This window comes from Hydractinia symbiolongicarpus, chromosome 4 (genome assembly GCF_029227915.1).
Source record: "Hydractinia symbiolongicarpus strain clone_291-10 chromosome 4, HSymV2.1, whole genome shotgun sequence".
NCBI lineage: Eukaryota > Metazoa > Cnidaria > Hydrozoa > Anthoathecata > Hydractiniidae > Hydractinia > Hydractinia symbiolongicarpus.
In genome coordinates this window covers 22,636,595-22,663,059 of record NC_079878.1, presented here as the reverse complement: position 1 = coordinate 22,663,059, position 26,465 = coordinate 22,636,595, and the positions used below count along the sequence as shown (strand labels likewise).

The window sequence follows — 26,465 nt, the reverse complement described above, 5'->3', positions numbered from 1 at the left end:
GTCAGGTGGTCTCCTTGCTCGTTGTGGTCTGGCATCTTCTTCGACAGCGACTTGCGGTTCACCGATGTTGTTTCCTGGTTGTTCCGTTTCAGCTTCTGCCTCAGCTTCTGCCTCAGCTTTCTGAATGTTCTAGTGAAAAATTCGTGAGTTACGTTGTCCGATTTTTCGATGTCAAAAGCGTTCTCTACGAAGATGACATCACGACTTCGAAGCATCTGTCTCGTTTCAGGATTGTACAGTTTGTACCCGTTTTCGTTCGCAGGGTATCCAAGTTTTCCATTACGTTTTGATTCAGGAATATGCACGTACGTTTTGCAGCCAAACACTTTCAGGCCACTAACTTCAGGCTTTTTACCGTGCCAAAGTTCATAAGGCGTTGCTCCCTTCAGTGCAGCAGTAGGACTTCGGTTCCGTGTGTAGGATGCGGTAGATACAGCTTCAGCCCATAGTTTAAGGGGTTACTTTGTGTGATGGAGCATTGATCGTGCAGTTTCCAGTAGGGTGCGGTTCATATGTTCAGCAACTCCGTTTTGTTGTGGAGAGTATGGAATGGTCGGTTCACGTTGAATTCCTCGATTGTTGCAGAATTCGTCAAAGTCCTTTGAGAAGTATTCACCACCATTATCTGAGCGAAGGCGTTTTATAGTTACGTTCTCCACGTGTATTTGTTTGACTTTCAATCCAGTGCGATTTTCAACAAGGTTTACAAACTGCCCAAACTTTTCAAGCACTTCAGACTTTTGCTTCATCATTTAGACAGTAGTGTATCTTGAGAAATCGTCTATAAAAGTCACAAAGTACCTGGAACCTCCCACTGAAGGTACATCCATCGGTCCACACACGTCACTGTGAATCAGTTCGAGCAATCTGGTTGTGGTGCTTTGCGATGTCTCTGGGAATGATTTGCGATGCTGTTTCCCCATTGCACATCCTTCGCAGATTCGATCGACGGCTTCCTTGGTATCGATATTCAAGCGATTTACCATCTCTTTATCGTTTAAGAGTTTGAGATTGTCGTATCCCAGATGACCGTATCGTTGGTGCCACAGCTCGATTGAATCCTGTTTGATTGTTTTCCCGATACAGCACGCTTCCTCGTTTCGTGGCTTTATCGTGTTAAGTTTGTAAAGTTTACCGTACTTATGTCCAATAGTATACTGCTTCCCCTCCTTGGTGATATCGCAATCCTTGCCTTTGAACTGCACATCGACTCCCTTATCGGTTAGGTAAGATAGAGAGAACAGTTTGTTTTGGATCTTCGGCACGTAAAGTACGTCGTGTAGCACAGTTTTGACCTTTTCATTTTTGCTCAAAATAATCAAATGTACATTTCCTTTCCCAAAAACATTCATCACGTGATCATCGGCGAGTTTTACCTTCATAGGCGTTTCAAAACTGGAATAGTCTCTTAAGCTTTTCAAATTATGGGTCATGTGAGAAGAAGCACCAGAGTCAATCCACCACTCATCCTCGTTTACTTCAGAGGATTTCAGAGCTAGTTCATTATCGTGATCATCGTTAGCGAGATTTGCGTTTTCTTTCTTCTGGTCACTTTTCTTCTTAAAACAGTCACGAGCATAATGTCCTGGTTTCTTGCAGTAATGACATTTACCGGATTTCTTGTTGTTGGGCTTTGACGAAAAAAGGGCATCACCAGAAGTTTCAGCTTCAGCAGGCATTTTCTTTTCGCTTTCGTGAATAAGCCTGTCCCTAACATAATCCCAGGTTAGATTGTCCTCAGCAATTGTTTCAAGCGCCATTATTAAATAGTTATACTCTTCGGGTAAACTACTAATAAGAAGAATAACTAGGTTCTTTTCTGCAATAGCATCATCAATCGCTTCCAGGTGTTCTGACAATGTCTTAATGTTGTTTATGTGTTCAGTCACATTTTGACCTCTAGCCATCTTTGCTGAATATAATTTTCTCCGATAGAAAATCCTTTTTGAAAGTGTTTTTTGCTGAAAATGTTTTTCAAGATTTTCCCATGCTTCCTTAGGCGATTTCGTGGAGCGAACGTAAATTTGTAAGTTTGTTGAAATTCCCAAACAAATGGCGGCAAACGCTTGGTTCTCGCGTTTCTTGATTCGACGTTTCTCAGCCTCCTGCATATCATCCTCTGTGGTTTCATCACCGGTTACAATCTCCCAAAGATCTTTTCCGATTAAATACATTTTCATGTTGAATTTCCATGAATGATAATTTTCAGCAGTCAGCTTCTCAATTTTGAAAGTTGCGTCTTCGGTTGCCATCGTAAAAAATCAAATTCAACAAAACAAAATATTTCAGTACTCGATATAACATTAAAAAGTGTCTGGGCCCATAACCTGATAAAAACAGACACACAGAGTTTCTCACTCATAGAGTACTTTTTTTCTCATAAAGAACAAGCTGATCACAGAAAAACGTAGAGAATAAAAAAAATGTGCGTAATATAATGCACGTGACAGTTCTAACATAAAATAATAGAACCACCGGTTCACAACTAAATAAAAGATAGCAAGTGAGCGTCACATATTTCAACATATAGTTGTCTGGTTATATTACACAATGTTAATCAGAATGTAGGTGGATGGACCGTAGCATCAATGATAGATATCTTTCTTAGGCTGTTTTGCAGTTCCTTTAAGTTGTTCACATGGCTAATAAAAGACGACTTCTTTGAGTGTCTTTAATTTCATAAATATTTTTAAAATTTTAATTCTGTTGTTTCTTTTGTTACAATTGACGCTTGGCGATACACCAATTCGACGTAGCGGCTGGCATATTTTTTTAAGAATATCAAGCCTACAAAAAAAACACGCTAGCTAACTGGCAGCCAGTCAATGAAGTGTAATTTCGCTGCTAAGATTAAATTTATTTGTCGTATTTGGTATTGTACTTCTGACTATTGTGCTGTTGTTGGGCGAATGAATGACACAAGGCAAGTTGAAAGTGGTAATGGCACAGAGCAAGATACCTCAACCTGTTTTGCTATTCTGGTACCAATTGTTACTTAGCTAATCGTTTGGAATAATCAAAAAGAAAGAATTTTTAGTGAATACTTTGTAAAGGGGGTGCCATGTTGCAGTAATCCACATTCAATATTAAAGCTTTTGAACAAGGATTAAACGAAAAAACATTTTTTACGTTATCATCTTTTGTCTTTGTTATACAAGACAAGAAAAGGACATGTCGATATTATTTTGAATAGTGTTCGCCTGCCTCGCAGAGTGCAATATAAAAATTCTTCTTTTTGTCATTAACTACGCCCGGCTAATTACATTATTTTGGGGGGATATTGTTGCATACTTAATTTGTGAATGGCTACACACCTGTAGCTAGATGACATAGCATGCCGAAACATGTCCTTAGGAATTTTGTTACACTTTTTTTTACAAATTAGTGTAACATATGCTGAAGAAGATTTGAAATTAAAGCAGCTGGGTGGGTGATCATTTCAAATAATCATTTCTGTATGATATTTGAAACAGCAAATGCCTATTGTGAGTAAATATTTTTGTTTAAGTAATATCAGTAACTTCTAAATAGTGTGGCTCAATGGTCTAGTGGTATGATTCTCGCTTTGGGTGCGAGAGGCCCCGGGTTCAAATCCCGGTTGAGCCCGAATATATTTCCATATGATCAAATCTAATTTGTAAAATAACTCATAAAAATAAAGTAGCTTATTATTATGAGACAAATTATGTCCAATGTGGCAAGACAAAAGAGGCAAATACGATATCTCATATACTTTACATGTAAATAATGACTCGCAAAATTTTCAGGAGTCTGGGTAATGAAAGAAAAGTAACCAATGTTTGACAGAAGGTATATAAATTTTGAAAACAACTTCGACTGTTAAACACTTTTGAAAACAAAACTCATTCCTATGTAAACAAAGATGTTTTTTCCGATTTCGACTGTTTGTTTGTGACATGAAAATGTAATCTTATTGTCTACAATTTTTTGACGGCGACCGCAATGTGCAAAGTGTTTTGTATTTTTTAATCAGAATTTTAAAAACAAACGGCCTACATAAACTAAATTTATTATGTAATAGTCATGGCAAATTACCTTTTATCATGTGGTTTTTCTTGCATTTTGATTAGCTAATTTTACTCTATGTACGCCTTCTTTCTCTTACGGCCAGGACAAAAATTGGAAAAGGACTTAAATTTTCTGTGGTTTATTCAAACTAAAAGACCTTTGACATAAAACTTTACTTTTAGTTCCAAAAATCATATTACACAAAACTGGATTACGTGACTTGACGTGGTAAACTCGAAATAGTCGCAGAAGAATCTCCTAAATAGAATAAGCCGTCCCAAAAATACGCACCTAAAATTGCTTTTAAACTTGGTCGCCGAAGTGCTTGAATACAAGTACTCTCAAATCATATCTAGCGTCTGTTAGACATTCATACATATTTTGTAAATTTCTCATAAAAAATTATAAATTTCTAGCCTTATTGTTTTTTTAATTATGCATATAATTATAATATATAAATTTTCCTAATCAACTTTTTAAACACATCTACTGATAAATATATCAGAATATTTATTCTTAGGTAAAAAGTTAATTATATTAAAGTTGGTAACAATTCAAAATATCCGATTAAAGAGCCCACGGGGGCAATATAGTCCAATTTATATTCAACAGCAATAAAGCTATCAAAATTAGAGGAAGCACAACTAAAATTTTCTTTTCCCGGAAACTGAAACGGAAAATATTTTAGAACTAATAAAGCCGTATGTAGTAATGCAAATAGAAGGATTAAACAAGAAAGCATTTTAACCACCGCCGTGTAATTACATTATTTGATATTTGAAATATATTTTTGTTTAAGTAATATCAGTAACTCCTATATAGTGTGGCGCAATGGTCTAGTGGTGTGATTCTCGCTTTGGGTGCGAGAGGCCCCGGGTTCAAATTCCGGTTGAGCCGGAATATATGTTCATATAACTAAATCTAATTGGTAAAATGACACATAAAATAAAGTGGCTTATCATTATCAGAAAAATATCCCCAACATAAGAGAAGAGACGTGAATACAATATCTCATATTAATATCATAAAATCAAGCTTGCAGAAGCCTGGGTGGTGAAAGAACAATAGAAAAAGTAAATAATTTCGAATGTTATCAAAACAAAACTTTTGATAAGAAAGCTCTTGTATTTGTAAACAAACGCTTTTTTTCTCTGCAATTCTTTATATTTGTTTGTGACATGCGAATGTAATCTTACTGTCCGCAATTTTGTGACGACGACCACGATGTGTAAAGTGTTCTGCATTTTGTAAACTTGAATTTTTGAAAGAAATAACCTGTCTTAATTTATTATGTAATAGTCGTGCTAAATTAACTTTTATCACATAGTTGAGTTCTTCTCGTATTTTGATTGGCTAATCTATACGAAGTACATGCTATATTTTTGTTTTCTACCGATAAAAGATATTTATTTTTATAATCCAAAGAGCTTATACTTTTCCTCTCAGTGGATATAGAATGCAAAAAGCTATTCTTTCTCTGATTCGCTATAGCATGCAAAGAGCTATTTTTTCTCTGATTAGTTAGCTACTAGTTTGTTGATTGTTGTCCTTGAAAAACAAGAAATTTTTAAATAATTTATTCCATTATTGTGTCATATAAATATAGTAATTTTATGATATCAACAACATTTAATCGTAAATATTCACTATTTTTCTTCTCTTTTTTATATTGTCAAGTTTTTTTCTGTGAATTTAGATGAGCAAGCTTAAACTTATAGCACATTGAAGGAGTTTTTTTTAATTTGATTATCTGTTTTGTTATGTTCGGAAGATAATTTAAAAGCCTCTTGTACGTACTTTGTGTTCTTTTTAAGATATTCTAACCATTAGCGAAGTTGTAAACGTATTTTGCAAATGATCATTTAAACGCATGATCCAGCTCTTTATGTTCTCTCAAAGGTTTAAGACAGACTAACAATATGCTTCAGTACGTCGTAAAATTGCTTAATACATTTTAAATTGTTTCTTAAAGGCCTCTTACCTTTTAATTTACCTGAAAGAAATACTAAAGTGCCAATTAGCCAAAAAGTCACATACATTTGCGAGTTCAGAAGACTCTTTGGACAAAATTTGCATTTTCTGTCTGCAAACACCATGCACTCTCTCAAAGATTCTCAAAACTATCCTTCACAGACAAGAAAACATTCTTAATTTCGTTGACCTGCAAAGAGAAAGAAAAGTACTGTTTAGGCTATCAACTTGGATTTTTTGGTTATTGTTTCTCCGCAGCTTAGTATTTCTTAGCCTGGATTAAAATTATTGCATTTAATTTCGATCCATACTTTAATCTACCCCCCCCCCCTCTCCGCTTCCCTAAAATGTCAAAAATTGCTGAAAAAATTGTCAGGAACGAATATCGTTCTTAGATTTTTCTAACTTTAGGAGAAAAGTCTATTTGAAGTGGGCGTCTTAAAAGGGACCGTTTATTAAAGTTTCCTAATATGTCTTTATTTCAATAAATGTCGTATTACAAGAAGAATAATTTACGTTACACCAAGCCCGTCATTGTCGTTGTCGTCGATTATGTCAAATTCAAAACTGTAAGACTTTTGACATATGCCTTAACTTTCGAGATAATCGCAGAAGAATCTCCCATCTGGGGAATTGACACCAACAATACACGTCAATTACGTTGCGCAGCTCACGGTTATACTGCGCTTATCATTCTTATGTTGACATGAATTTTAATATAAAATGTGGCTCCAAAATATTGATGAAATACAACAAAAAAATACATTTTTAAATTTAGTTATGAAAATGAGATATTACAAGACTATATTTGAATTGTTCTATAAAGAAAACCCTATAAACTCTTCTGAAAACCACCAAGACGTTTTATTACATGTGTGTTAATTATCACCATCCTCAGAAGTAATTCTCGAAACTGCCCGACGAATTCATAAAAATGTTTATGAAGTTGGTCAGTGAAGTACTTAAGCACTTTACCAAAGCAACAAATGCCTCCAAAACATATCTACTTTCTAAGACTTTCATGCTTTTTTTTTATCTCCAGGAGATGTTATTATAAATTTTAGATTTCTCGCAAGCTTTGCAACCTTGTTTTTACTTATCTGGGTAAACAATCCCAAAGATGAATGTCATGTTCTTTTCTCTTTACACATCTTTTTTTTTCATTTTTGATGTTTTCCTCTTTAGCTTTGTTCTTCTTTACATTTAAGGTTACCATATTTAATTTTGATACTCGAACTATCAATAATGTTTCAGTGGGCATTAGCTATTGGCAAAAAATAACTGAGTTGCGCAATAATCAAACACCTATTAAATAATTATTATTGCTTAATCGTAACAAATATCCAATAATAGTAGAAAGACACATACGGATCTATATTAAATAATGAAGCAAAAAAAAGAATCTAAAAAAAAACTATAAAGTATGAAAATGCACTATATACCGACTTATCCTTCGCTTGCTTTGCGGAGCACAATAATATTTTATTTCTCTATAATTTCTTTCATTAACTACAACTGGCTAATTATACTTTTCGCGATATTGTTGCATGTTGAAGGTGTGAATCTACTTCAAATTTCAAAATTCGTTCAGTCTTGTATTTACCAGCTGTTGTAAAAACACCTGAAGATGACATGACAAAGCAGGATTTTTCCTAACACTTCTTTTTACAAAATAGCGTAGTATATGCTGAAGAAAATTTGAAATTTAAGCAGCTGGGTGGGTGATCACTTGTAAAAATCATTTCTGTATGATACTTGAAACAGCAAATGCCTATTGTGAGTAAATGTTTTTGTTTAAGTAATATCAGTATCTTCTAAATAGTGTGGCTCAATGGTCTAGTGGTATGATTCTCGCTTTGGGTGCGAGAGGCCCCGGGTTCAAATCCCGGTTGAGCCCGAATATATTTTCATATGATTAAATTTAATTTGTAAAATAACACAAAAAAATAAAGTAGCTTATTATTATGAGACAAAATATGTCCAATGTGGCTAAAAGAAAAGAGGCAAATACGACATCTCATATTTTTCATGTAAAATATAACTCGCAAAACTTTCAGGAGTCTGGGTAATGAAAGAAAAAGTAACGAATGTTTGACAGAAGGTGTCTAAAAACAACTTCGAACGTTAAACACTTTTGCAAGCAAAACACACTCACATGTAAACAAATATTTTTTTTCCAATTTCGACTGTTTGTTTGTGACATGGAAATGTAATCTTATTGTCCACAATTTTTTGACAGCGACCGCAATGTGTAATGTGTTCTGTATTATATAATTTGAATTTTGAAAAGAAACAACCTACACAAACTAAATTTATTATGTAATAGTCATGGCAAATTACCTTTTATCATATGGTTTTTTTTGCATTTTGATTAGCTAATATTACTCTATGTACGCCTTCTTTCTTTTACGGCCAGGACAACAATTGGAAAAGGACTTAAATTTTTTGTGGTTTATTGAAACTGAAAGACTTTTGACATAAAACTTTACCTTTAGTTCCAAAAATCATATTACACAAAACTCGATTACGCGACTAGACGTGGCAAACTCGAGATAGTCGCAGAAGAATCTCCTAAATAGATTAAGCCGTACCAAAGATACGCACCTAAAATTGCTTTTAAACTTGGTCGCCGAAGTGCTTGAATACAAGTACTCTCAAATCATATCTAGCGTGTGTTAGACCTTCATGCATTTCTTATAAATTTTTCATAAAAAATTATAAATTTCTAGCCTTAATATTTCTTTAATTATATATATAATTATAATATATATTAATTAGAAGGGGAAATATAACATGTGTAAAATATTCCCAAAAGAACAATTACAATTTATCATAGAAATAACAAACATGACGAAATTTTATTATAGATATCAGAATTCTCATTATAGAACGTCAAGCTCTACTTATTTTCTGAAAAAAATTTTTAGGACCCGACGCGACAACACTTAGATTATTGATGTGCTAGGTTTTTTGACAAACTTATCAATCACAGGAAAAATTTCCAGATGTTTAAGACGCCCTTAACTGTCAAATGTATGTAATTTTTTTCAAATTAAGTAGCATTTTCTTTATTATACTTAAATTGGCAAACTAAGTTTGAAAACAAGTCTTGGGAACACCTTAGACTTAAAATATGATGAAAAGCGAATTTGTGAAATGAGTTGACAAGTCTGCGTAGTCTGCGTTCTGCGTAATTGTAAATGCAAAAAAATTACACGATTTTTTTTTACTGTACAAGATTCAGATTTTTCAAAATGAACTTCTTAAACACTTCTACTGATAAATATATCAGAATACTTATTCTTAGGTAGAACGTTAAATATATTTAAGTTGGTAACAATACAATATATCCGATTAAAGAGCCTCACGGGGGCATTATAGTCCAGTTTATATTCAACAGCAATAAAGCTATCAAAATTAGAGGAAGCACAACTAAAATTTTCTTTTCCCGGAAACTAAAGCAAAAAATATTTTGGAACTAATAAAGCCATGCTTGAATAATTATATTAAGAACTGCTTGATCTTAACAAATAAAAGGATTATACGAGAAAGCATTTGTTACATTATCATTTTAACCACCGGATAATTACATTATTTGAGGGAGTGTTGTTACATATATTTTAGATGGTTACTCTTTTTTTTATTTTATAAATTACCTTAGAAAAGTTTTTGCATCTACTTGCTGTTGTAATTAAAATATTTTAACACTTTTGTGTATATATTATTAGGATTAAAACACTTGACGATGATATGAGCATGTCGAAACATGACCTTAATGGTCTTCTCACACTTTCTTCTACAAATTAGCGTAACATATGCTGAAGAAGATTTGAAATTAAAGCATTTGGGTGGGTGATCATTTCTGAATGTATTTCTGTATGATATTTGAAACAGCAAATGCCTATTGTGAGTAAATGTTTCTGTTTAAGTAATATCAGCAACTTCTATGTAGTGTGGCTCAATGGTCTAGTGGTATGATTCTCGCTTTGGGTGCGAGAGGCCCCGGGTTCAAATCCTGGTTGAGCCCGAATATATTTTCATATGATTAAATCTAAATTGTAAAATGACGCATAAAATAAAGTGGCTTATCATATCAGAAAAATATCCCCAACATAAGGGAAGAGACGTATATCTCATATTAATATCATAAAATCAAGGTTGCAGAAGTCTGGGTAGTGAAGAACAATAGAAAAAGTAAATAATTTCGAATGTTATCAAAACAAAACTTTTGATAAGAAAGCTCTTTTATTTGTAATCAAACGTTTTTTTTCTCTCCAATTTCGTATATTTGTTTGTGACATGCGAATGTAATCTTACTGTCCGCAATTTTGTGATGACGACCACGATGTGTAAAGTGTTCTACATTTTATAAACTTGAATTTTTAAAAGAAACAACCTACCACAAACTGTCTTGATTTATTATGTAATAGTCGTGCTAAATTAACTTTTATCCCATAGTTGAGTTCTTCTCGTATTTTGATTGGCTAATTTATACGAAATATATGCTATACTTTTGTTTTCTACCGATAAAAGATTTTTACTTCTATAAAACAAAGAGCTTATATTTTTCCTCTCATTGGCTATAGAATGCAAAAAGCTATACTTTCTCTTATTGGCTATAGCTAGAATGCAAAAAGCTATTTTTTCTCTGATTAGTTACTAGTTTGTTAAGTGTTGTCCTTGAAAAACAAGAAATTTTTAGACAATTTATTCCATCATTTTTTCATATGAAAAGAGTAATTTTATGATATCAACAACAATTAATCATAAATAGTCACTATTTTTCCTTTTCTTTTTTTTTATAGTGTCATTAGAAGTTTTTTCTGTGAATTTAGATGAGCAAACTTAATCTTGAAGAACATCGAAGGAATTTTTTTTTTTTTGAATTTGATTATCTGTTTTGTTATGTTCGGAAGATAATTTAAAAGCCTCTTGTACGTACTTTGTGTTCTTCTCAAGATATTTTAACCATTAGCGAATTTGAAAACGTATTTTGCAAATGATCATATAAACTAGCACTAGATCTACAACCCCAGACTTAATTTATCGTCCCACAAGCAGTTATAAACACTGTTTCTACAAAAGACAAAGGCATTACGAACTTGTCAAGGTTCACTTGTTAATGATCGCAACGGACTTAGGTTATTTGGTTAGTTTCAAATTCTTAACCCATACTAATTTTTGCTGACGTCAGCACATCTCATTACCCCGGATTTTAGCACCTTAGAGGTTCGTAGTGTTGATTGTTCCGAATCGCAAACATGGCAAAAAATGCCAGTAGCGCATTTTCAACGCTATTTACCTGGCCTACACATCTCCCAATGCGCAGATTTTGCAGCCTGCCGGCTGCATAGTTTTGACAAGCGATACCATTTAGCCAGTTCGAGAAATAGCCAAATATCAGCCTTTTTTAATAATATTATGTCCAGCATTGTAGCTTTTTATGTTCTCTCAAAGATTTAAGACCATATGCTTCGGAACGTCGTAAAGTTGCTTAATACATTTTAAATTGTTTCTTAAAGTCCTCTTACCTTTTAATGTACCTAAAGAAATACTAAAGTGCCAATTAGCCAAAAATTCATATACATTTGCAAGTTCAGAAGACATTTTCTCTCAAACATTCTCAAAATTATCCGTCACAGACAACAAAACATTCTTAATTTCGTTAACTTGCCAAGAGAAAGAAAAGTACTGTTTAGGCTATCAACTTGGATTTGTTGGTTGTTGTTTCTCCACAGCTTAGTATATCTTAGCCTGGATTAAAACTATTGCATTTAATTTCGATACGCTAAAAATAATTTTTGTAAACAATCCATATTTTAATCTCTCCCCCCCCCCTTCGCTTCCCTAATATGTCAAAAATTTTAAACAATTACTGAAAAAATTGACAGAAACGAATATCGTTCTTAGATTTTTCTAACTTTAGGAGAAAAGTCTATTTGAAGTGGGCGTCTTAAAATGGAGCGTTTATTAAAGTTGCCTAATATGTCTTTATTTCAATAAATGTCGTATTACAAGAAAAATAATTTACATTACACCAAACCCGTCATTGTCGTTGTCGTCCATTATGTCAAATTCAAAACTGAAAGACTTTTGAAATATGAAACTTTCGAGATAATCGCAGAAGAATCTCCTATCTAGGGAATTGACACCAACAATACACGCCAATTACGTTACGGAGCTCACAGTTATACTGCGCTTATCATTTTTATGTTGACATAAATTTTAATATAAAATGTGGTTCCAAAGTACTGATGAAATACAACAAAAATAAAACATTTTTAAATTTAGTTATGAGCATGAGATATTTCAAGGCTGTATCTGAATTGTTTTATAAGGAAAACCCTATAAACTCTTCTGGAAACCACCAAGACGTTTTATTACATGTGTGTTAATTATCACTATCCTCAGAAGTAATTCTCGAAATTGCCCGACGTATTCATAAAATTGTTTTTGAAGTTGGTCAGTGCAGTACTTAAACGCTTTGCCTAATTTTAAAATTCTTTACAATTCTGTATTTACCAGCCGTTGTACGAACATCTGAAGATGACATGCCGAAGTAGGACTTTTCCTAACACTTCTTTTTAAAAAATAGCGTAGTATATGCTGAAGAAAATTTGAAATTTAAGCAGCTGGGACGGTGATCATTTTTGAATGTATTTCTGTATGATATTTAAAACAGCAAATGCCCATTGTGGGTAAATGTTGTTGTTCAAGTAACATCAGTAAACCCTATAGAGTGTGGCTCAATGGTCTAGTGGTATGATTCTCGCTTTGGGTGCGAGAGGCCCCGGGTTCAAATCCCGGTTGAGCCCAAATACATTTTCATTGGAGATAATTTTTCTGATAATAATAAGCCACTCTTATCGTCTGGATAGTGAGAGAAAAAGCAATGAATGTTTAACAGAAGATATCCAATTTTTGAAAACAATTTCGAATGTTAAACACTTTTGAAAACAAAACTCTTGCACATGGAAACAACGATTTTTCCCCAATTTTCATCTTTTTTACTCTGACATGGAAATATAATTCTTATCGTACATAATTGTTTGACGATAACAATGCGTAAACTGTGGCGATATCTGTGCTTGCATAACCTTCGTAGCTCAGATGGGAGCTTTAAATACACTAGGACCACCTTCGCAAGACCCTCTTGGAAAGCAATACCAATAGGAACTGAAGAGGCTATCCTGGGTAAATAATTTCAATAGCAATAATAGTAATAAAAGTAAAATGTTCTGTATTTAATAAACTGGATTTTAAACAACCTATTCGAACTAAATTTATTATGTAATAGTCACGGTAAATTAACTTTCATCAGACAGTTTTGTTTGCATTTTGATTAGCTAAAATTTATCTATGTTCGCCTTCTTACTTCTACATTGGGAAAAGAACTTAAATTTTTTGTGGAGCGTTTAAACTAAAATACGTCTGACTTACACCTTTACTTTTAGCTCCAAAAAACATATTACACAAGACCTGATGACGCAAATAGATGTAATAAAGTCGAGACAATCGCAAAAGGTAATCCTATATAAGTGATGCATACCAACCATACGCGCCTGCAACGTTACAGAACTCACTGTTATACTACCCTTTCCACTTTTTTGTTAACATATTATAATATATTATAATGGATGAATTAATATTGATGAAATATTGCAAAAATATATTTTTGAATTTTTGATATAAGTATGGGATTTTTCAGGCGAATAATTGAAATGTTTTATAAGGAACCTCTAAAAAACCACCAAGACAGTTTATCACGTGTGTTGATTATCAGCATGCTTAGAGATAATTCTCAAAGCTGCCCGACGAATTCTCTAAAATTGGTTTTGAAGTTGGTCGATGGAATACTTGAATACAAGTATTTCCAAAATATATCTAGCGTCTGTTAGACATTCATGCATTTTTATAAATTTTGATCAAAATTTATTGCCTTCTAAGCTTATTATTTTTTTAATTATATGTATAATTACAATATATAGTAATTAAACATGGGCATGTCACATGTGTAAAAATTCCTAGGCAAATAATTGCAATCAATCGAAGAAATAACAGATATGACGAGATGTTATTGTAAGGATCAGAAAAATTTCCAGATGTTCAGTGGCCGGTAACTCTCGAACGTCAGTTAATTTTTCCAAAATAAGTAGCATTGTTGTTATTGTTCTTGGCAAACTTTGTGTGAGAATAAGTCTTGGGAACACCTTAAAATTTAAAAAATGATGATAAACGAGTCTGTGAAACGAATTGACCAGTCTGCAGTTATAATTAAATACAAAAAAAATTACACGATTTATTTTTTAGTACTCCAGATTCTGATTTCTCTAAATGAACATTTTTAATAAAATGCTCATTTTAAATAAATATTTTTGTTTAATAGACATCAATAACACCTATAGAGTGGCTGAGAGAAGAGACATAAATACAATTTCCTTTCTATTTTAAAAGTAGCAGTAACACAAAACTACAAATATCGGAGATAATTGTTACACATCGGTTTTTAGAGCACATTTAAAAACATCAGTACAGTACAGTTAGTCTCAATATATTTAACTCGTACGATGCTCCTAATTTACAACAGCATATATAATATCTGGGCTAAGAAACCAACTGTTTTCAGCTTGGCAGCCATTTTTTCAGTTAAAAAACTTTATGAATAAAACGACGCCTACCAACGATTCTTGCGGTATGTATAATGAGCACCTGACTTCCAGATTATATTTCTGAAAATAAATCTTTACCTTTAAGAATAATAAAAAGTTAGGTAGCTAGAGCTACAAGGTACAAAATATAGCAGCAATAAGGCATTTAATAAGAAACTTCGAAAACGTAAAATAAAGAGAGGAAGGTACAATGCAAAAAGAGCATATTAAAATATGTACAAGTATAAGTTTTTTTGTAATATTTATTTTTTTGTTAGCAGTGTCAAAATCATCTTTTCTTAGTTTAAATGAACATGCAAAAACACAAAAAAATGAAATTGCTTCCTCTTAACCTCGGTTACCGTACTTCTTCTGAATGTCGTTAGTTAATTTTAGTGCCTATTTATACACGTGTGTTGAAACAGAATTTTTATTTAAGGCAAAAATTCTGCTGAAAGATTTTTCCCGACCACCTAAAGCTAAACTATGGGGAAAAAGCTTTGGCGCTCAACAAGATCATAGGTCTTTTTCAAAACATCTTAAAACAAGAAAGGGAACTTAAAAATAAAATATTGGTTGATTCCTTTCATCCAAAGTCTGTCTCACTGTCAGTCATCGTCATTGCTTTCCTATTCTCTAAATATGCTGCCTCCAAATAACAATTCGAATTCTTTTAACGTGACATCGCAGACTTCCAACATGTGATCATCCGTTATAGTTCATCGAATAGTATTACGTCTATTCTGTGTAACGGATTAATCAGTGAAATTTACACTCACACAAGCATACTAACATCAAAATAAAAGTTTTCTATGCACTGCCAATGATCGATTTTCCTTTTGAAACGGTCAAGTGATTTTACTAGCCAACTAACTTTAATAGGCTTAAGCCACGTCCCATATAATCCGACTTGAATGTGGTCCACCCCAGTACCGTTGTAGCAGATTATCTTAACTTCCTGTAGAAGATGACTCCCGGGGTTAAAATAAGCTAGAGAGTGATAATTCCCCTAGAGTAGAAATAAGCTAGTGAATAATGACTCCCCCAGTTAATAAACACTTCCCTTATTTTTTAAGGAAAAGTTCAAAGGCAAAGCCACTTAGTGAAATTAAAGTATACTTGAAACAAAAAAACTATCCAGATGGAATGTACTTTTTCTTAGGGTTAATCCACTTTGACGTTATTTTAGTTTTCATGCTTTTGTATTCTACAATATTTCTTGACCTCTTTTATTTATCAGAAAAAGAACTTTTTTCATGTCATTAAAAGTAAGCAAACTGAAGGATTTTTCTCATATTACTTTTATACTAAAAATACACACTTAACAACTCTTTCATGAAAGGCATCACAAATTTCCAACAGATTTTTATTTCATTTTGATCTTAGCCTCATTCTAAAAAACCTTTGTTATGTTTTCTACTATTTCTATCATTTTTTGACGTTTTTAGCATTTATAAAAAAAACATCTTAACTTTACCTTACGACTACAGTGTCTTTATTCTTTTCTATTTGTATTAATTTGTAACTTTGCTAGGATTTCGAGAAAAAATTCTTATGTACTGTACTTCATATTCTGTAGTCATGTGCTTTTTACAATAAGTTTTCTCACTTCTCGCCGATTAACTTTGATAATTATTAAATTCAACTAGATATTTCAAATCATTTTACCCTCTCTTTATTATTTTCAGTTCAAAGTGCAAATTTACGTCAAAAGATGCAAAAAATATTTGTTAACTAATGTTTTAGTTAAAGCAAAAATTTCGGGGAGAGATCTTGGTCGTGTGATAAAGTCGGGTAAAATTTTGGTCATATATATTTAGTAACCAAACCGACTTTCTACCGATCTATCAAAAAAGAAATATAAGGGAGTCGAAATAAACTTATGGAGTTATTATTTCCTAGAAAATGTTGAATCTAGGGGGTAACAATTCACTAGTTTATTATGACTGGGGAGTTATTATTAACTAGTTTATCTTAACTGGGAGGGGAGTCATTATAAACTAGTTTATTATGACTGGAAAGTCATTATTTAAGGGAGTTAAAAATTCCAGTGACACTGTCATCAACAATTAGATCAAGTTGTTCAAAAAATTTATCCAGGTTAACAGGGACATTTACGATACGTAAGTAAAAGCATTCTTTTGACCGATTGTTTAATAACATTTTCACCGGTAAAAGCAAGAAAAATGCTGCAACATCATGTAACGTCACAGGACATTGAGCTATCAGAAAACCGATGGCAGAAGGAAAGAAGGAGAATATCATTGTAATAGATGAATTAAAAAAGAGAAAGATTGTTTTGACTTCTTTTGCCCTTAAGTCAGTCTTTTTTATCTTTATTTTTATTTCTTTTTAGGTGAAAAGACTTTTGCGTTTGGAAAAAAAGCCTTATTTTCGCTTAAAAACCTTATTTTGAAATAATCATTGGATTTACCTTTCGCGTAAAATTTAAAAACAAAAACGCAAAAAACGCGAACGTTTTAGTCACGCTTGTTTTTGCTCTTAAAGTATTCACCACCACCTTTACATGATTGTTCAGCCACACAATTTTATATATGTGTGTTACCTATTATACCAATATGACCTGATATTTGGAAAATATGAGCGGGCTCAACCGGAATTTGAACCCGGGGCCTCTCGCACCCAAAGCGAGAATCATACCACTAGACCATTGAGCCACGCTATATAAAAGTTACTGATGTTACTTGAACAAAAAAATTTACTCACAATAGGCATTTGCTGTTTCAAAAATCATCCAACTATAATTTTTAGAAAAAATGACCCACCCAGTTGATTAAAAGAAGTGTCAGGAAACCCTTGTTATAACAACTTGACAAAAAAATTAAACATTAATTTCAATTAGACTCGACAAATTCATGAATTAATCACATTTTATACTTTTTAATCTTAACAACCATAAATATTAAACAGAAAAATATTTTCTAGGTTATCTTTTTATTAGGCTATCCCGTCTTCGTGATATGAGACAAGTCGGAGAAAATTTTGAATAATGAAGCAAATCAAAATGCCTTAAAACTCTGTAATATAAGAATACGGTTTATTATACACCCAGTAAATGTACAAATCTTTTGTGTGCCTCAATAATAATTTTTCTTTTTTAATTGCTGTCATTGACTGTAACCCGCTAATTATATTTTGTGCAATATTATTATATAATTTACATTTTCTGTTGTTAAAATCTAATTATAAAAGCCTTTGAGACCTGCTTTTTATATATTTTTTACATCTTTCACACTTTTATTAAACCTAAGGAGATATAATTATGCAGAAACAAGTCTTTAATAATATCTTTAATTCAAGCGGCTGGGTACGTGATCATTTCTAAAAATCATTTCTCTATGATATTTGAAAAGGCAAATGCCTATTGTTAGTAAATATTTTTGTTCTAGTAATTTCAGCAACGGCAGGAGAGTATGGCCTAGTGGTATGATTCTCGCTTTGGGTGCAAGAGGATTCGGGTTCAAATACCAGTTGAGTCCAAATGTGTTATGGCGTTTATCTTGGCGTTAATTAAGACGTATAAAAACAACAAAGTCTGTGTGAGATCATGATTAAGTAAATTGTTGAACCAGCTAGCTTTTTATGATTTTTGAGTTGGATTTTGAATATTGTTTGGATCCACCAGGCTTGGTCAACTTGTGATGACAACGTATGGCTTTGTCAGTTTCATTAATCATCCCAATTCCTCGCTTAATTCAGTGGAGCGGACGTAACTATAGAACACTTATTTCTGATCCCTCCGAGTTGTTACTACTATCAGAAATTAGAGTTTATTAACAAAAAATAACTTTGCCTCTGTCAATACATTTAGGAATAATTAAAACTTATAAACTTAAAACTAGAATTAGTTGAACGACAGGTTGAGCGCCTAAGTGCTGGTAAGCTATGAGTGGATTGCTGTAGTGCCAATACACGATGTGACGTAAATTTATTAAAGTACTTCCAGCGCTGCAGCATTTCGGGTTATATATATTTTTTGTAAAATAAGTTAAATAAAACATCTGCTAAAATAAAGACTGTTCTTACCCTGCCACAGCAAAATTAGTCACACAAAACTTTTTTATTTTGTCCTTGTGAAAGTTTCAGAATTATGCCGCAAACCGGTTTGAAGCGCTTACAACTATGGACACAGTCATGTCCAATTCAAAACTGTAACTTATACTTGACGGCAACAATAAATTTTCTGTCTTCCCAGTTACTGTACCAATTTTCATAGTAATAGCTAGTTTTTCTTATCTTGAATACAATTAAGATTTTTTGTTAGTTTTGTATAAGTGCTTTTTTTCTATTGATTAAAAATAATAAAACAACGTCTACCAACAATTCCTGCAGCATATACAGTGAGCACTTGACTCACAAATTATATTCCCCCAAATAGTCTGTACTACTATTTACCAAAAAAATGTAGAACGTAAAATAAAGGGAGGAAGGTTCAATGCAAAAAGACCAAATTAGAAGCCAAAGATGTACAAGTCATAGGTGTTTTTGAAATATTTACTTTCTTGTTACCGGCGTCAACAAAAAAAATGTAATTGCTTCTTCTTAAGGTCGCTTACTGCATCGCATTCTGAATTTCGTTGGTTAATTTTAGCTACTTATACACCGTACATGTGTCGCATACTTTGCGTGTTGATTTTCGCGAACACCTAAAAAACTAATTCATCAGGAAAAAACTTTTGTAAACGATCGTAAGATATTTTTTCAAAACATATTAAAACAAAAGAGGAAATTAAAATTAAAAATTGGTTCACCTCCCACTTCCTTTCACTCAGAATCTGTCTCATTGTCAGTCACCGTCATTGCATTCCCATTCTCGATGTTCTGCCTTCACACAACAATTGGAACTCCTTTAATGTGACATCGCAGACTTCCAAAAGGTGATCATCTGTTATAGTTCATCCAATAGTGTTACTTCCAATAGTATTGTCACCCAACTCTAACATCATCCACAACATTATCATCACCAACATTTAGCTCAAGTGTCCCCGCTAAAGTTTAGTCATTTTAGCGGGACATTTACAATACATTTCTGACATTTACGATAAATTTTTGAGATAATAGATAGATCTGACTTCTTTAGCCTTTAAGTCAGTCTTTTTTATCTTCATTTTCATTTCCTTTTAGGTGAAAAGACTTTCGTGTTTGGATATAAAGCCTTATTTTCGCGTTAAAAACTTGCGCGTTTTACTTATTTTAAAATATTCGTTGGATTTACTTTTGTCGGAAATTTCAAAAACAAAAACACAAAAAACGCGAACATTTTAGCCCACGATTGTTTTTGCTCTTAAAGTATTCGTCACCACATTTACATCATTGTTTAGCCAGACAATTTTATATATGTGTGTTACCTATTATACTAATGTGACCTGATCTTTGGAAAATATGAAGGGGCTCAACCGGGGCATCTCGCACCCAAAGCGAGAATCATACCACTAGACCAATGAGCCACGCTATATAGAAGTAACTGATGTTACTTGAACAAAAATATTTACTCACAATAGGCATTTGCTGTTTTAAATATCATACAACTATGATTTTTAGAAATGATCACCAAGTTACAAAGTAGCTCTAGCTACCTAACTTTTCATTATTCTTAAAGGTAAAGATTTATTTTCAGAAATATAATCTGGAAGTCAGGTACTCATTAGATATACCGCAAGAATCGTTGGTAGGCGTCGTTTTATTCATAAAGTGTTTTTAACTGAAAAAATGGTTGCCAAGCTGAAAACAGTTGGATTCTTAGCCCAGATATTATATATGCTTTTGTAAATTAGGAGCATCGTACGAGTTAGATATATTGAGACTAACTGTACTGTACTGATGTTTTTAGATGTGCTCTAAAAACCGATGTATAACAATTATCTCCGATATTTGTAGTTTTATAATACCGCTACTTTTAAAATAGAACGGAAATTGTATTTATGTCTCTTCTCTTAGCCACTCTATAGGTGTTCTTGATGTTACCTAAACAAAAATATTTATTTACAATGAGCATTTTATTAAAAATGTTCATTTAGAGAAATCAGAATCTGGAGTAGTAAAAAATAAATCGTGTAACTTTTTTTGTATTTAATTATAACTGCAGACTGGTAAATTCGTTTCACAGACTCGTTTATCATCATTTTTTAAATTTTAAGGTGTTCCCAAGACTTATTTTCAAACGAAGTTTGCCAAGAACAATAACAACAATGCTACTTATTTTGGAAAAATTAACTGACGTTCGAGAGTTACCGGCTTCTGAACATCTGGAAATTTTTCTGAACCTTACAACAACATCGCGTCATATCTGTTATTTCTTCGATTAATTGCAATTATTTGCCTAGGAAGTTTAACACATGTGACATGCCCATGTTTAATTACTATATATTGCAATTATACATATAATTAAAAAAAATAATAAGCCTAGAAAACGATAAATTTTGATCAAAATTTATAAAAATGCATGAATGTCTAACAGACGCTAGATATATTTTGGAAATACTTGTATTCAAGTATTCCACCAACCAACTTCAAAACCAATTTTAGAGAATTCGTCGGGCAGATTTGAGAATTATCTCTAAGCATGCTGATAATCAACACACGTGATAAACTGTCTTGGTGGTTTTATAGAGGTTCCTTATAAAACATTTTAATTATTCGCCTGAAAAATCCCATACTTATATCAAAAATTCAAAAATATATTTTTGTAATATTTTATCAATATTAATTCATCCATTATAATATATTATAATATGTTAACAAAAAAGTGGAAAGGGTAGTATAACAGTGAGTTCTGTAACGTAGCAGGCGCGTATCGTTGGTACGCATCACTTATATAGGATTACCTTTTGCGATTGTCTCGACTTTACTACGTCTATTTGCGTCATCAGGTCTTGTGTAATATGTTTTTTAGAGCTAAAAGTAAAGGTGTAAGTCAGACGTATTTTAGTTTAAACGCTCCACAGAAAATTTAAGTTCTTTTCCCAATATAGAAGTAAGAAGGTGAACATAGATAAATTTTAGCTAATCAAAATGCAAACAAAACTGTCTGATAAAAGTTAATTTACCGTGACTATTGCATAATAAATTTAGTTCGAATAGGTGGTTTAAAATCCAGTTTATCAAATACAGAACATTTTACTTTTATTATTATTATTTTTATTGAAAATTTTTACCCAGGATAGCATCTTCAGTTCCTATTGGTGTTGCCTTCCAAGAGGGTCTTGCAAAAGGCGGTCCTAGTGCATTTAAAGCTCCCATCTGAGCTACGAAGGTCATGCAAGCACAGATATCGCCACAGTTTACGCATTGTGATCGTCAAACAATTATGTACAATAAGAATACATTTCCATGTCAGAGTAAAAAAGATGAAATTTGGGGAAAAATCGTTGTTTCCATGTGCAAGAGTTTTGTTTTCAAAAGTGTTTAACATTCGAAATTGTTTTCAAAAATTGGATATCTTCTGTTAAACATTCTTTGCTTTTTCTCTCACTATCCAGACTCCTGAAAAATATGAGATATTGTATTTGCGTCTCTTGTCTTAGCCACATTGGACATATTTTTTCTGATAAGAATGGCTTATTATTATCAGAAAAATAATCTTCAATGAAAATGTATTTGGGCTCAACCGGGATTTGAACCCGGGGCCTCTCGCACCCAAAGCGAGAATCATACCACTAGACCATTGAGCCACGCTCTATAGGGTTTACTGATGTTACTTGAACAAAAACATTTACCCACAATGGGCATTTGCTGTTTTAAATATCATACAGAAATACATTCAAAAATGATCACCCACCCAGCTGCTTAAATTTCAAATTTTCTTCAGCATATACTACGCTATTTTGTATAAAGAAGTGTTAGGAAAAGTCCTACTTTGGGATGTCATCTTCAGGTGTTCTTACAACGGCTGGTAAATACAGGATTGCAAAGCATTTTAAAATTTGGCAAAACGTTTAAGTACTTCACTGACCAACTTCAAAAACAATTTTATGAATTCGTCGGGCAGTTTCGAGAATTTCTTCTGAGGATGGTGATAATTAACACACATGTAATAAAGCGTCTTGGTGGTTTTCAGAAGAGTTTATAGGGTTTTCCTTATAAAACAATTCAAATATAGCCTTGAAATATCTCATTCTCATAACTAAATTTAAAAATGTATTTTTTTGTTGTATTTCATCAATATTTTGGAGCCACATTTTATATTAAAATCTATGTCAACATAAAAATGATAGGGGCAGTATAACTGTGAGCTCCGTAACGTAATTGGCGTGTATTGTTGGTGTCAATTCCCTAGATAGGAGATTCTTCTGCGATTATCTCGAAAGTTAAGGCATATTTCAAAAGTCTTTCAGTTTTGAATTTGACATAATGGACGACAACGACAATGACGGGCTTGGTGTAACGTAAATTATTTTTCTTGTAATACGATATTTATTGAAATAAAGACATATTAGGAAACTTTAATAAACGCTCCCTTTTAAGACGCCCACTTCAAATAGACTTTTCTCCTAAAGTTAGAAAAATCTAAGAACGATATTCGTTTCTGTCAATTTTTTCAGCAATGGTTTAAATTTTTTTGACATTTTAGGGAAGCCGAGGGGGGGGGGGGGATATTAAAATGTGGATCGAAATTAAATGCAATAGTTTTAATCCAGGCTAAGAAATACTAAGCTGCGGAGAAACAATAACCAACCAATTCAAGTTGATAGCCTAAACAGTACTTTTCTTTCTCTTTGCAGGTCAACGAAATTAAGAATGTTTTCTTGTCTGTGAAGGATAATTTTGAGAATGTTTGAGAGAGTGCATGGTGTTGGGAGACAGAAACTGCAAATTTTTTCCAAAGAGTCTTCTGAACTCGCAAATGTATGTGTCTTTTTGGCTAATTGGAAGTTTAGTATTTCTTTTGGATAAATTAAAAAGTAACAGGGCTTTAAGAAACAATTTAAAATGTATTTAGCAACTTTACGACGTACCGAAGTAATTGTTTGTCTGTCTTAAACCTTTGAAAGAACATAAAGAGCTGGATCATGCGTTTAAATAATCATTTGCAAAATACGTTTACAAATTCGCTAATGGTTAAAATATCTTAAGAAGAACACAAACACAAAGAGGCTTTTAAATTATCTTCCGAACATAACAAAACAGATAATTAAATTCAAAAAAAACTCCTTTAATGTGCTATAAGTTTAAGCTTGCTCATCTAAATTCACAGAAAAACTTCTAATGACAATATAAAAAAGAAAAGAAAAATAGTAAATATTTATGATTAAATGTTGTTGATATCATAAAATTACTCTTTTTATATGAGACAATGATGGAATAAATTATCTAAAAATTTCTTGTTTTTCAGGGACAACAATGAACAAACTAGTAACTAATCAGAGAAAAAATAGCTTTTTGCATGCTATAGCGAATCAGAGAAATAATAGCTTTTTGCATTCTATAGCCACTGAGAGGAAAAGTATAAGGTCTTTGGATTATAGAAATAAATATCTTTTATCGGTAGAAAACAAAAATATAGCATATATTTCGTATAGATTAGCCAATCAAAATACGGGAAGAACTCAACTATGTGATAAAAGTTAATTTAGCACGACTATTACATAATAAATTAAAACAGTTTGTGGTAGGTTATTTCTTTCAAATATTCAAGCTTACAAAATGCAGAACACTTTACACATCGTGGTCGTCGTCACAAAATTGCAGACAGTAAGATTAGATTCGCATGTCATAAACAAATATAAAAAATTGGAGAGAAAAAAAACGTTTGTTTACAAATACAAGAGCTTTCTTATCAAAAGTTTTGTTTTGATAACATTCGAAATTATTTACTTTTTTTATTGTTCTTTCACTACCCAGACTGCTGCAAGCTTGATTTTATGATATTATTGTGATATATTGTATTCACGTCTCTTCTCTTATGTTGGGGATATTTTTCTGATAATGATACGCCACTTATTTTATGTGTCATTTTACAAATTAGATTTAATCATATGAAAATATATTCGGGCTCAACCGGGATTTGAACCCGGGGCCTCTCGCACCCAAAGCGAGAATCATACCACTAGACCATTGAGCCACACTATATAGAAGTTGCTGATATTACTTAAACAAAAACATTTACTCACAATAGGCATTTGCTGTTTCAAATATCATGCAGAAACACATTCAGAAATGATCACCCACCCAAATGCTTGACTTTCAACATATGGCTTTATTAGTTCTAAAATATTTTCTGTTTCAGTTTCCGGGAAAAGAAAATTTTAGTTGTGCTTCCACTAATTTTGATAGCTTTATTGCTGTTGAATATAAATTGGACTATATTGCCCCCGTGGGGCTCTTTAATCGGATATATTGTATTGCTACCAATTTTAATATAATTAACTTTTTACCTAAGAATAAATATTCTGATATATTTATCAGTAGATGTGTTTAAGAAGTTCATTTTGAAAAATCTGAATCTTGTACAGTAAAAAAAAATGTAATTTTTTTGCATTTACAATTACGCGGAACGCAGACTGATCAACTTATTTCACAAATTAGCTTGTCATCTTTTTTTAAGTCTAAGGTGTTTCCAAGATTTGTTTTCAAACTTAGTTTGCCAATTTAAGTATAATAAAGAAAATGCTACTTAATTTGGAAAAATTTACTGACTTTTGACAGTTAAGGGCGTCTTGAACATCTAGAAATGTTAAGTTTGTCAAAAAACCTAACACATCAATGATCTAAGTGTTGTCACGTCAGGTCATAAATTTTTTTTTCAGAAAATAAGTAGAGCTTGTCGTTCTATAATGAGAATTCTGATATCTATAATAATTGTTATTTCTATGATAAATTGTAATTATTCATTTGGGAATATTTTACCCATGTTATATTTACCTTTCTAATTACTATTTATTACAATTATATGTATAATTAAAAATATAATAAGGTTAGAAATTTATCATGAATTAAAAATTCAGGCAAATGGAAACAAAAAAGCATAATGGAATATAACAAAGTCAATATAATTTTTTGAAAATGGTACGTGATAATTTCAGCATGATGTTTTAAAATCAAAAACAGGTTATTTTAACGAACAAAGATATAGTGGAAAGCGTGACAGTGACACAAAATATGAAGAAGAAAATTTCAAAAAAAAAATGAAAGCTGAATCGTAAAAAACAATTTGATTGAGAAAAAAATAAGATAGACAAAAACGAAACAATTTACGTATATATGGGTGGGAAGAAGGCAAGTCAGACAGTTGGGGCGATACCTAAGAGAAAGTATTAAATCTAATTGAACACAAATTAGATTGATCATATGCACACGTGGAAATCATGCACAATGCTCTGTATTAGAAGGAATGTAATTAGCAAAGTGCTAGGGTTGTGATAATCCTTTACATGTGACGTTTTATTGATTATACGATCGTACGTTTACAAATATTTGCGTTTTTGTCGATACTTGTAACTTCAACATTGAACTTGTTACCAAACTTTGATATATTAAAGCACGATGGCTAACACTTGGTAAAGTTATCACATGTTGCTTAATTTAATAACTCGTTGGGCTAACTAAAAGAAGAGATCGTCAGTTGATTACTAGCTTCTATTGCTGGCGATTAATACCCTTGAAAAATTTTTTATTTTAGTGAACAAATCCATAATGAATGCTGCATTAGACATGGAATATAATCAAAGAAGTGATTGGTAAAATAAAACTTAGAAGTAATAACTCTTCAAAACCTGTAAACGACAAAAATGAGGTTGTGAATCCATTTTTAATAGCTAAACAATTTAACAATTTTTTCACTAAAGTAGGTCATGGTGC

The 26,465-nt window shown here is 32.3% G+C and overlaps 7 non-coding genes across 7 annotated transcripts; 4 read left to right on the top strand and 3 right to left on the bottom strand.

Annotated features, from left to right (window-relative positions):
- The first annotated feature begins 3,534 nt into the window (after positions 1–3,534).
- Trnap-ugg (transfer RNA proline (anticodon UGG)) lies at positions 3,535–3,606 on the top strand. Its single transcript has one exon. It is a non-coding gene; the product is annotated as a tRNA-Pro (tRNA).
- A 4,219-nt stretch (positions 3,607–7,825) lies between these two features.
- On the top strand, positions 7,826–7,897 carry Trnap-ugg (transfer RNA proline (anticodon UGG)). The gene has a single exon. It is a non-coding gene; the product is annotated as a tRNA-Pro (tRNA).
- Positions 7,898–9,955: 2,058 nt separating this feature from the next.
- On the top strand, positions 9,956–10,027 carry Trnap-ugg (transfer RNA proline (anticodon UGG)). Its single transcript has one exon. It is a non-coding gene; the product is annotated as a tRNA-Pro (tRNA).
- Positions 10,028–12,743: 2,716 nt separating this feature from the next.
- On the top strand, positions 12,744–12,815 carry Trnap-ugg (transfer RNA proline (anticodon UGG)). The gene has a single exon. It is a non-coding gene; the product is annotated as a tRNA-Pro (tRNA).
- Positions 12,816–17,254: 4,439 nt separating this feature from the next.
- Positions 17,255–17,326, bottom strand: Trnap-ugg (transfer RNA proline (anticodon UGG)). The gene has a single exon. It is a non-coding gene; the product is annotated as a tRNA-Pro (tRNA).
- Positions 17,327–22,267: 4,941 nt separating this feature from the next.
- Positions 22,268–22,339, bottom strand: Trnap-ugg (transfer RNA proline (anticodon UGG)). The gene has a single exon. It is a non-coding gene; the product is annotated as a tRNA-Pro (tRNA).
- A 2,318-nt stretch (positions 22,340–24,657) lies between these two features.
- On the bottom strand, positions 24,658–24,729 carry Trnap-ugg (transfer RNA proline (anticodon UGG)). Its single transcript has one exon. It is a non-coding gene; the product is annotated as a tRNA-Pro (tRNA).
- Between the last annotated feature and the right edge of the window lie 1,736 nt (positions 24,730–26,465).